Consider the following 11,595-nt stretch of genomic DNA (forward strand, 5'->3'; position numbering starts at 1 on the left):
AATTTAAAGAATTATTATGAGGATTAAAAATAATTTTTGTAAATTGTCTGGTACATAGACAACCACCAATAAATGAATCACCATTATTTTAAAACACCATTTTTTTTTTTTAACATGAACTCTTCTTATTTTATCCTCACAGCAGCACCATGAGGTATTTTCTCTATTTTACAGGTTGGGAAACCAAGAGCTGAAACACTGAAGTACCTAGTTAACGTAACACAATTAGGGAGAGGGGGAGCTGGGGCCTGAAGGTAGGCAGTGTACTACCAGAACAACAGCTCCTAAACCCTGTGTAAAACATTTATAATCTCACTTTTATGACTTTTCTATCAGTATTCTCACATTGCCAATGAGACGCCTAACCCCCATTTTTTATGTCGTGTAAATCTTAATCATTCTTCAAGATGAACTTAAATTCTAACACCTGCATGAAGATTTTTCTTTCTCCTCTTGAAGTAGTTGTGGCCTCTCCTGTATCCCCACAGTAGTTATATAGAGCACTTTCACACCCTTACAGTGCCCAAATTATATTATGCCAATTTGCCTTAGATCATGATCTTCCTGAAGACAGAGACTGTATTTTATTTTTCGTATCCTTTCCCTATATCTAGTTCAGGGAAGTGCACATAATCGATGCCCAACCAAGATTTGCTATATGAGCAGTAAAGACAATATGAAGTATCAAAGTCAAAAGTATTATGTAAAAACTAAGAAGATGAGACTAATTAAAATATACTTAGTCATATTTTGAATAAAGCCAATAATTTTTAATAAAATATGCACAATTATATGCCAAAAATCTCTTGCTAGTTCAGCACACATATACATTTTTCACCCACAGAAAATCTAGCAGAAATCTCTATCACTGAAACAATCAAATCAAATAATTAGGGATAGGATAAAAAAATTCTACCACAAATTATTGATCACATATGTATATAGCTCTCACATATCACATACACACATACGTTTAGACACACACAAACACACAGAGTAGACACATACACTCAATAGAAGCAATTTGGGAAAAGCATAAGTAAACTTCTTTTACCTTGTGTCCTAAAGACGGCAGCACTGATTTATCCACTTCCCTCTCTTAACAATTGAAACCTAAAACCTTTATCACATAATATTTAAGCAGGGCACATGAAGAAAGGAAATGACACATTTGTATGTTGGAAATCTTTCTTAACAATGTATTTCAATAGTACTCTCCTCAGTGCACAAGTGTGCAAAATCTAAATTTGTCAGATAACTCATTCCTCTTCCCATCTAGGACTTCACAAAAGAAAAAGAGAAGTAAAATGAAAAAGAAACGGAGTTATTGTAACAGGGTACATAATGTATGGCGGACTGATCTTTTCCTTTTTATAAGATATGTCTGCCTTCTATAACATTCTCTTTATTATTTATCTTCTATTAATCTCATTATCTTCCACTAATTCTCATGATCTCTTTCGTACTATATAACCTTGAGAGAAGACTCCATGTTTAAGTGATTTGTTTTTCTTAATCCTTTTCCCTATATCCCTTATCTCTAGCTTCAAACACAAAACACAGGAGGAAAGGATTCCTACTAAGGAAAAGTAGTAATCCCATACTGCTCACTTCAGCTCTGTCTATAGTGATGTTAGCATTATCTATCGATCTCTTTTGAGCACCTAAAAAGTTACTTATTTCCCCAAGAGTATAATACAGGAAAGGGGTCTCAGGCATGGAATCATAGCAAAGGAATGACCTTCATCTTCTACCCCTGTCAGAGTTTTACACTTTTAATCTCATTTTTTTAAATCACATTCAAGTTCCAGTAGGACACGTATAATAAAAAACACACAACATTACATGAATGAGCTAATTTTTAGATCGATTCTTTTGGGGGAAGTTGTTTAATTTATATTCCATGGATACTTCTTGGTGCTCCAAACAGGGAGGGATCCTACTTTCTACCAAAAGATGGTCAGAATGACCTTGCCTTGCCCATGGGCACCACAGAACACTACCCCCCAAGGAGATAACATGCCTGGTAGAGAGAATGCAGGAACAGTGCAAAGTGCTTGAGAGAAAGAAAGTAGCAGTGTCCCACGGCCATTCTCATTACTGCAAAGGCTAACAACAGTAGTAACAGAGGTGTTGAAGCTGGCAGCACAATGCTGGCCAGGCAGCTTTAGACAAGTGTAGGATCACAGACGTGGACCCAGGCTGGACCAGCATGAAGGCTATTCCTTACCCACACTAGTTCACCAAATTCTTCGTGAAGAGGAACTGGAGACTAACATCAGAACTCACTCTCTTTCCTTTATAACTGTTTCTATATACATCTTATTATAGACTATGGTCCTTTGGGGGTCTTTAAAAAACAAAAATCTAAAGTTTAAGAACCCCTAGGTATATTGCTAAATTTGGATAGCCCTGTCAACATTACATGATTAGAAAAGTCAGACTCTGGAAATAACAAGCGAAGCCACCAGCTTTCTACCCTAATGAGGTCCATTTCTGCCAGAGTGGGCTATATTTCAAGGATGTCTCTGTAATATTGTTATGTATATATCTTTATTTCCACAATGCTAACCACTTCTCTATTTGATTACTTCCACATTCTTCCGTCAACCTAATCATTCATTTAAAACAAAAAAATCTCTGTGTGTATAGATATCATATAATGTATTATATTATATGATATTATCTATTAGGTCTTACTCTCTGTAAGATACCTTACCAGGGAACCAGGTAGAAAATGTTCAGGTCAAGCTAATGATTCATGGAAAGAACAGAGGGAGGGAATGGATTTTTACATCCATTGATTCATTTGAATTCACAGCAACTTTGTCAGGTCATTTTCCTGATTAAGAAATTGAGGCTTAGATATTAAGTAAACGTGTCAAGATCATAGAGCTATGAGTCATCAGGGCTGGTATTCAGACCCAATTAAGTCTGATTTCAAAACTTGGCCAAACACATTTTTCTCAGTCTGAGATCGGTGTGTGTATTATCAGGGGCCGTTAGCACAAACGTTATATTGAAAACAAACTACAAACATGGGCATATTCCAGATCATCAGAATAGCTGCTTTATCATCAGTTACTGCTATGGGATTCCATGACTTCGTTTTTGTTGCTTATGGACATATTTGTCTAGATTAAAGACTATATAACATTTTGCCCAATGTTCAAATAAAGTTTCATGGTTAAATAAAGAAATGGGTTGGAAGAATTGACTTGAGTCTCTCAGCGCTCATTGTGGTAGAAGAATGCAAACTGAACTCAAAGGAAGATACATTTTATACTCAAAGTGATACTTTTGAATGTCTAAAATTGCAACAGGTCATTAGTTACAAGGTACATGATACCATATATTTACATGATAAATCTGCACAAAGATAATATTTTTTCCTATTCTGGACTCAAAGTAATAGATAGTAATTCTTACTATCTACTTACTGTTTTAATAATTAAAAGTTTTAATAATGTTGCATTGGACACATCTCTCCATGTGAATATAAAGCCTTTATACAACTATTAAAAGATACCTCATCAAAATTGGCATTGAAAAATTGCATCCTAGCACAGCTTTTGATTGATGATCATAAGAAAAACTTTGATGTTATCAGTATCATTTTATATAACTTTATATGAACAGAAGTTTCCTGCCAAAGTATTACTGAAGTTAAAATACATAAACAGACTAAGTACAGAATCAGAACTAAGTGTATCTTCCTTCTGCTAAGCCTATGAAAAATGTTTTGGTTCACCCACAGGATCCTAAAGTGACACAGCTGATTAAAGTTTTAGCGTTTTTGTAGGGTTTTTTAACTTAATTTACAAATGCATTATATTTGTAAAATATATTTGTAACCAAAAGTTGGTTAGAACTAGAGACCTATGGAATTTAGGTCTAAATTTATGTTTCTATGTTTTAACATATAATTATAAAATAATATAATCCACACTCAGTGAGGTAGAGGGACTAAAATACTTTCCTTGGAGAAACGCACTTTACCATACTGTTTCAAAAACCATATGGTTTTTAAAAGAAAGTGCAGATATCCAAAGAGCCTGTAAGTCCCTACAATAAGAAAAAAACTGGAACACACTGAAAATCAGTGACTCTTCCTGGAGCTGGCAGAGAATTGAGGTCTCAGGGCAAACTTTAGAGAGGTAAACACAAAAACTCACAGCTGAGTTCCGCTTACCTGGAGCAGAGCCGCTAGAATCCTAAACCAGCGAGAACACTTACGTTGTAATTTGGACGAATTGCTGGAGGCTGAGTGAGGGCCAGTGTGAGAGTGAGGGACTCCTGGGGACGCAGTCTCAGGGGGGAACCCCAAACTTCCTGGGCTTTATCCCCAGGAACCCCAGCAGGTTCTTACAGCGAAGAGCCAAGAAAACTCAAAAACTCAACTGGCGCCTCTGGCAGAGGAAGGGGAAAGTAACCATTTTAAAATGTCCCTCCTCCCCCGGAGCATTCTCCGTATTAAAGGCTTACTCTCCAGGGAAAGGCCTTCACCGGGCCTTATCTCACCTGGGCCTTATCTCACCTGGGCCGCTGACGGGCAGTTACCCTCCTCCAGCTTCCTTCCCGCCCTACTGAAGGGGGAGGGGGAGGAGCTAAGAAACCCTTGGGAAGGTCACGGTCGGGGACAGGGCCCAGTGAAAGACTGGGATTTAATCAGTTATAGAACACTTCCCCTCCCCATACCTTACCGCTTCTTGGCCAAGCTCCAGTAGGATAAGAGTGGATTACAGCTGAAAGACCTGCAAAGTTCTTTTTTTAAGGGAAGTTTGTAGGGAAACCCCCAAACTACAGAGGAGACAGAAACAGACACTGGAGGAGATTTTAGCCTCTGACAGCTCCAGCTCCAGCAAATATTAAACACAGCCCAACTCCTAGCGAAGTTACCATAAAACCTCACACTAACGTGCTGTTTACCTCAGTTCCTATACCTGACCTGACATATCCGCTCCAGTTTTCAACAAAAGACATGCTGCAAGTCAAGAAAGCATGTGCCAGCCCTAAAAGTCACCGGCTCCTGGATAGTTGGGGAAGTGGTGAGGGGTAAGGGGGGGTAGGGTATGTACAAAATACTAGTGACTAATTTCCCTCAAGCAACATTAAGAAATCACTCCTTCCTCGTGATTCATGTCTTATTAAAGAGACACAAAAATGCCAGTTAAGAAAAAAGTGATTGTGATATTTTTAAGTGATATTATTAAAACATGAATGACCTGAATTTAGGGAAGTTTGGCTTCAGAGTGACAGACCCATGTAGTTTAAATAAGCTTAAATATGGTAAAAGTGTCAATTTAAGTTTGAGCAAAATTCATTAAGCAAATTCTTCCTCTTTTTGTTTTTTTTGTTTTTGTTTTTTTTTTTGCCACACCACACGGCTGGTGGAATTTTACTAACCAGGGATGGAACCTGGACCCTCAGCAGTGAGAGCCTGGCGTCCTAGCCACTGGACCACCAGGGAATTCCCTCCTTAAGCAAATTCTTATCCAGAAGTCTCCTGGAATCATTATGAGATGTCAGCCTAGGGTCTCAAAAGAGAACAGAACATTCTACCACAGCTAAGAGAATTGCAGCAAACTGAGTATCACTCACTTTATAGCAACTTCACATGCGCCATATTCTTTCCTACTCATAGCAAAAAATTCTTCATTTTAAAATGAGAGAACTTAAAGACTCTTCAAAAAATTTATCTAGGGACACCTGGCCAGTGACAGAGCATGAACTAGAATCTATATTCTATGATGTTCTTTCCACTATGCCACTTGGATCCCTAGTTTTCATGAACACACATAATTACTCGTCTCTACATCTCCATATTCTCCCATATCTTCAGAAGCTACGGCTGATGATTTCCAGGACTGCTTGCAAAGCTCAGATCTTTTGCTGTTTGATCTGCCTCCATTAGCTTTCAGAGAATAAAGGGCTCTCTCTGACTTCCAAATCTCTTGAAAACACTACTCCTTAGCCGACTCGAACCAGGAATCGTCTGGGGAAGGTGATTCTGAGCAATGTAGTTCCTGGCATCTCCCGTGGGGCACAGGAAAGACAGTAAAAGTGTAGTGAGGCAAAAAGCAATAGTGGATGTCTATGTAGTCTGACAACTCAGAAAAGGACACTTACTATCCAAAGAGGGAGTGGAAACTGAATTGCTGAAAAGGGGGAAAGACAGTCTTGGGTGCAGAACACAGTGCATCCAAATGCCTGAAAAAGACAGGAACATGAAGAGTGTCAAAGACCAGAGCAAGGCCAGTGTGGCCGGGGTAAAAATGGAAAAAGTGGCAAGCAAGGTTCCAGCTAAGGCTGAGCGTTGGGTAGGTGGCCATGAACTGAGGAGTTTTTCTTTATCTTAAGAGCAGTGGATGGACTTCCCTGGTGGTGCAGTGGTTAAGAATCTGCCTGCCAATGCAGGGCACACGGGTTCGAGCCCTGGTCTGGGAAGATCCCACATGCCGCGGAGCAACTAAGCCCATGCGCCACAACTACTGAGCCTGCGCTCTAGAGCCCACGAGCCACAAGTACTGAGTCCACGTGCCACAACTACTGAGACTGCGCTCTAGTGCCCGCGAGCCACAACTACTAAGCCCACGTGCCACAACTACTGAAGCCCGCGTGCCCTAGAGCCCATGCTCCGCAGCAAGAGAAACCAACGCAATGAGAAGCCCGCGCACCGCAACGAGGAGTAGCCCCCGCTCGCCGCAACTAGAGAAAGCCCGCATTCAGCAACAAAGACCCAATGCAGCCAAAAAAAATAAATGAAAAAAAAACCAAACAGCAGTGGAAAGACATTAATGATTTTGAAGTGGGATGAATGAGACATATTTGGATTTTAAAAGTTGACTGAGTGCAACGTGGAGAACAAATTGGATGTGGGCAGTGTGGTTGAGTGCAAGTCGACTAGTTAGGAAATTACTGCAATGGTGTTGGGGAAAGTTGATGGCAGCTTGGACTTGGGTGGTGTCAGTGGTAAAGGGGAGAAGTGGAGAGAGATATTAAAAGGCAAATTTAATGGGACTTGATAATGGATTTGATGGTGAGAGATGGTGGGCTTAAATTTTTCTCATTTACTACTCCAGATCCACTCTCCACCTTTCTCTAACCTTCTATTTTCCCCAAGAGGTTGACTTTTTGCACTGAAACACATAGCTCTCTTGATCTCTGGCTTCTGATGAGGTCTGGCAAATGGGCAGCCCAGCAGGAGATTTGTGAAAGGAAGGAGAGTTGGTTCTTCATGTTAATTGTCTAGAAATGAAATAAATACTTATTATCTGGGGATGTTGGTGGCCTCTTAAGGGCCACTTGACCTATATAAGCAGAAAATGCCTGGGTCTGTTAGGCAGAAACCTAACTCTCATTACTGTGGAGATTTCAATATCATACCCATTTCCAGAACTGTGATGGCTAAAAAATCCACTACTTTTTAAGAATAACCCATGGCTGGTGATAGGACTTAGGGTTGGTAGAATAATGTCCTCCTCCAGAAAGCTATCCACATCCTAATTCCCAGAAGAATGTTATGTTACAAGGCAAAGGGGAATTAAGTTTGCACATGGATTTAAGGTTGCTAATCAGCTGACTTAGGGAAATTATTCTGGAATTATCTGAGTGGGTCCAAGGTAATAACCAGGATCCATAAAAGTAGAAGAGGGAGGCAGAAGAAGAGGGTCAGAGGAAAAAGTTTCCAGTTTTGATGACGGAGGAAAAAGGCCACAGGCTAAAGCCTGTGAGTGCCCTCTAGAGGCTGTAAAAGGCAAGAACACAGATGTTCCCTTAAAGTGTTGAGAAAGTAATGCAGCCCTGATGACAACTTAATTTTAGCCCAGTGAGATCCATTTTGGACATCGAACTTAGAGAACTGTAAGAAAATAAACTTGTATTCTTTTTAAGTCACTAAATTTGTTAATATGTTATTGCAGCAGTAGAAAACTAACCCAGGACCGTTTGTTTGAGCTGCCATAATAAAACACCACATTAGATAGACAGGGTGGCTCAAACAATAGAAATTTATTTTTCACAGCTCTGGAGGCTGAGGTCCAAGATGAGGGTGTCAGCAGGTTTGGTTTCCCCTGAGGCCTCTCTCCTTGGCTTGCACACGGCTGCCCTTTTGCTTCTCCTTTACCTGGCTGTCCCCTGATGCTCACGTTCCCCTGGTGTCTTTCATTCAAGTTTCTTCTTCTTATAAGGACACTAGTCATATTGGATTAAGTCCTCATTTTACCTTAATCACCATTTTCAAGGCCCGATTTCCAAATACAGCCACATTCTCAAGTACTAGGGGTTAGGACTTCAATATATGAATTTGGGGAGAACACGATTCTGTTTATTAACAAAGACTATATCGTAGACCTCCCTTGATGCCCTCTCCAAAGGTTCCTAAGGTAATAAACCAAGGTGATTTACTGGTGTCTGTTAAATAGAGACTCAAAGCTCATGCCGTTCTTGGCCCAAGTCCATTTCACAGTGGATCCTAAGGGACTACAGACCCATCCTATGGTTATTTCTCCAGTCACAAATGTGTATTGAGAATAGATATATTTAACAATTGGACGAATGCACATTGGTTCCTTGATCTATGGAGCAAAAACTCTTATGGTGGAAAGGGTCAAATAGCAGCTAATGAAACTTCCCCCTCCCTATCAGGATAGTAATCCAAAAGCTTTCCGGCATCACTAGGAAAACTCTTGAGATCAGGGCACAATCAAATATTAATGTCGCAAAGCTGTGATTCTGGGGAAATGATATATGAGTGAAACTTTCAGAAGGGGCAAGAGTGTGAAAACACTCATTTCCGGTGTAAATGTCCACTAGAGGACACCCACTGTGGAGACCAAATAATCTGACAAAATGACTTCCTCTGGTGAAAGCCAGCCAGTTTTCCGCCCCCCGTTAGTACATGTACAAGTCATATTGCAAAAGAGATGAAAGTGACTCCTGAGCTGAACAGCACGGGCTTCCTCTCAACAAGGATGATCTAGATATTGCGAATGAGTTTCCAATATTTCAACAGCAGAGGCAGATACTAAAACCTAATCTGGCCTCTTCCAGGGAAGAATGTTTAATCCTCACTGGAATAAACACTTGCTTAGGATGTGGATTTGCTTTTCCTGCTTTCAGTGCTTTCCCCAGCACCAGTTAACAGATACCCTGAATCCCTTATTCAACAATGATGTATTCTACACAAGATTTTTTCTGACCAAGGCACATATTTTATAAATGGTTCCAACTTCAAAGGCTTCAGGAATGGGTTCTGATTGGTTATATTTGACCATTCATTTCCCCCTAGGGTTTTATAAGAATGCCAGCTCTCTCACAAAAAAAGTGGCTGGATTAGGATAAGAAATACGTCTCAGAAGAGGCATTGGTGGTGGAGGAATATTCTAGCATTAATTTTCTGTTCTCTTAAATTTCTTATTTATCATAGTGTTGTTTGACTTTTCACCTATTTGTCCTATTTTTCAAACAGAATAAGAACATGCATATTCTCAGTATATTTTTAATTAAAATGTTAATTAAAATACCTTACAATAATACTTTCTTTTTTTAATGTTGATTAACTTTTTATTTTATTTTGTTTTATTTTATTATTATTATTATTTTTTGGCTGTGCTGCACGATATGTGGGATCTTAGTTTCCTGACCAGGGATCGAACCCATGCCCCTGCAGTGGAAGTGTGGAGTCCTAAGCTCTGGGCTGCCAGGGAATTCCCACAATAATACATTCTTTAGGACACATATTGTTACTTTTTTTTTTTTTTTTTTTCGGTCTCACACCTAGTAGGCCCTTAATACTTTTTTTGAATGGACAAAAATTGAAAGAAATATTACACAGGTTATCTCATATCATTCCTTACAATGACCTTACATTCTAGACAGAATAATATTATCCCAGTTTAAAACTGAGAAAACAAAGGCTCAGAGAAGATAATTTCCTTAGCCAAAACCATCAGGATAGTAAATGACTGAGTTTGAATTAGAACCCAAATTGTTTGTTAACTGATCATCCTTTGCAACACTGTACTACCTGTGAATATGATAATGATGACTGAAATGGGTCCAAAAAGGTTGACTAAAGAGCATTAGAGATTAACCAAGATGGCGGAGTAGAAGGACGTGCTCTCACTCCCTCTTGCGAGAGCACCAGAATCACAACTGGCTGCTGGACAATCATTGACAGGAAGACCCTGGACTTCACCAAGGAGGACACCCCACGTCCAAGGACAGAGGAGAAGCCACAGTGAGACGGTAGGAGGGGCGCAATCAGAGTAAAATCAAATCCCATAACTGCTGGGTGGGTGACTCACAGACTGGCGAACACTTATACCACAGAAGTCCACCCACTGGAGTGAAGGTTCTGAGCCCCACCTCAGGCTTCCCAACCTGGGGGTCCGGCAAAGGGAGGAGGAATTCCTAGAGAATCAGACTTTGAAGTCTAGTGGGAATTGATTGCAGGACTGTGACAGGACTGGGGGAAACAGAGACCCCACTCTTGGAGGGCACACACAAAGTAATGTGTGCATCGGGACCCAGGGGAAGGAGCAGTGACCCTGGGGGAGACTGAACCAGACGTACCTGCTGGTGTTGGGGGGTCTCCTGCAGAGGCGAGTGGTGGCTCTGTTTCACCGTGGGGATAAGGACACTGGCAGCAGAGGTCCTGGGAAGTTCTCCTTGGCGTGAGCCCTCCCAGAGTCTGCCATTAACCCCACCAAAGAGCACGGGTAGGCTCCAGTGTTGGGTTGCCTCAGGCAAAACAACCAACAGGGAGGGAACCCAGCCCCACCCATCAACAGTCAAGTGGATTAAGGTTTTACTGGGCTCTGATCGCCACAGCAACAGGGAGGGAACCCAGCCCCACCCATCAACAGTCAAGTGGATTAAGGTTTTACTGAGCTCTGACCGCCACAGCAACAGTCAGCTCTACCCACCACCAGAGCCTCCCATCAAGCCTCTTAGATAGCCTCAACCACCAGAGGGCAGACAACAGAAGCAAGAAAAACTACAATCCTGCAGCCTGTGGACCAAAAACCACAGTTACAGAAAGACAGAGAAGATGAAAAGGCAGAGGGCTATGTACCAGATGAAGGAACAAGAAAAAACCCCAGAAAAACAACTAAATGAAGTGGAGATAGGCAACCTTCCAGAAAAAGAATTCAGAATAATGATAGTGAAGATGATCCAGGACCTCGGAATAAGAATGGAGGCAAAGATTGAGAAGATGCAAGAAATGATTAACAAAGACCTAGAAGAATTAAAGAACAAACAAACAGAGATGACCAATACAATAACTGAAATGAAAACTACACTAGAAGGAATCAATAGCAGAATAACTGAGGCAGAAGAACGGATAAGTGACCTGGAAGACAGAATGGTGGAATTCACTGCTGCGGAACAGACTAAAGAAAAAAGAATAAAAAGAAATGAAGACAGCCTAAGAGACCTCTGGGACAACATTAAACGCAACAACATTCGCATTATAGGGGTCCCAGAAGGAGAAGAGAGAGAGAAAGGACCAGAGAAAATATTTGAAGAGATTATAATCGAAAACTTCCCTAACATGGGAAAGGAAATAGCCACCCAAGTCCAGGAAGCGCA

The 11,595-nt window shown here is 40.7% G+C and overlaps 1 protein-coding gene across 5 annotated transcripts in view; it reads right to left on the reverse strand.

Annotated features, from left to right (window-relative positions):
• MSR1 (macrophage scavenger receptor 1) overlaps positions 1–4,931 on the reverse strand; it is a 69,338-nt gene extending 64,407 nt beyond the window's left edge. The window contains exons 1-2 of one of the 5 annotated variants that reach the window (XM_007174033.3): positions 4,704–4,931; positions 4,193–4,263 (exon numbers count right to left, since the gene is read on the reverse strand). The gene's annotated coding sequence lies outside the window, so the exon portion shown is untranslated. The other 4 variants (XM_007174034.2, XM_007174035.3, XM_007174032.2 and 1 more) reach the window with 4 other exon arrangements.
• Positions 4,932–11,595: the final 6,664 nt, after the last annotated feature.

The sequence above is a fragment of the Balaenoptera acutorostrata genome, chromosome 21 (genome assembly GCF_949987535.1).
Source record: "Balaenoptera acutorostrata chromosome 21, mBalAcu1.1, whole genome shotgun sequence".
Classification (NCBI taxonomy): Eukaryota; Metazoa; Chordata; class Mammalia; order Artiodactyla; family Balaenopteridae; genus Balaenoptera; species Balaenoptera acutorostrata.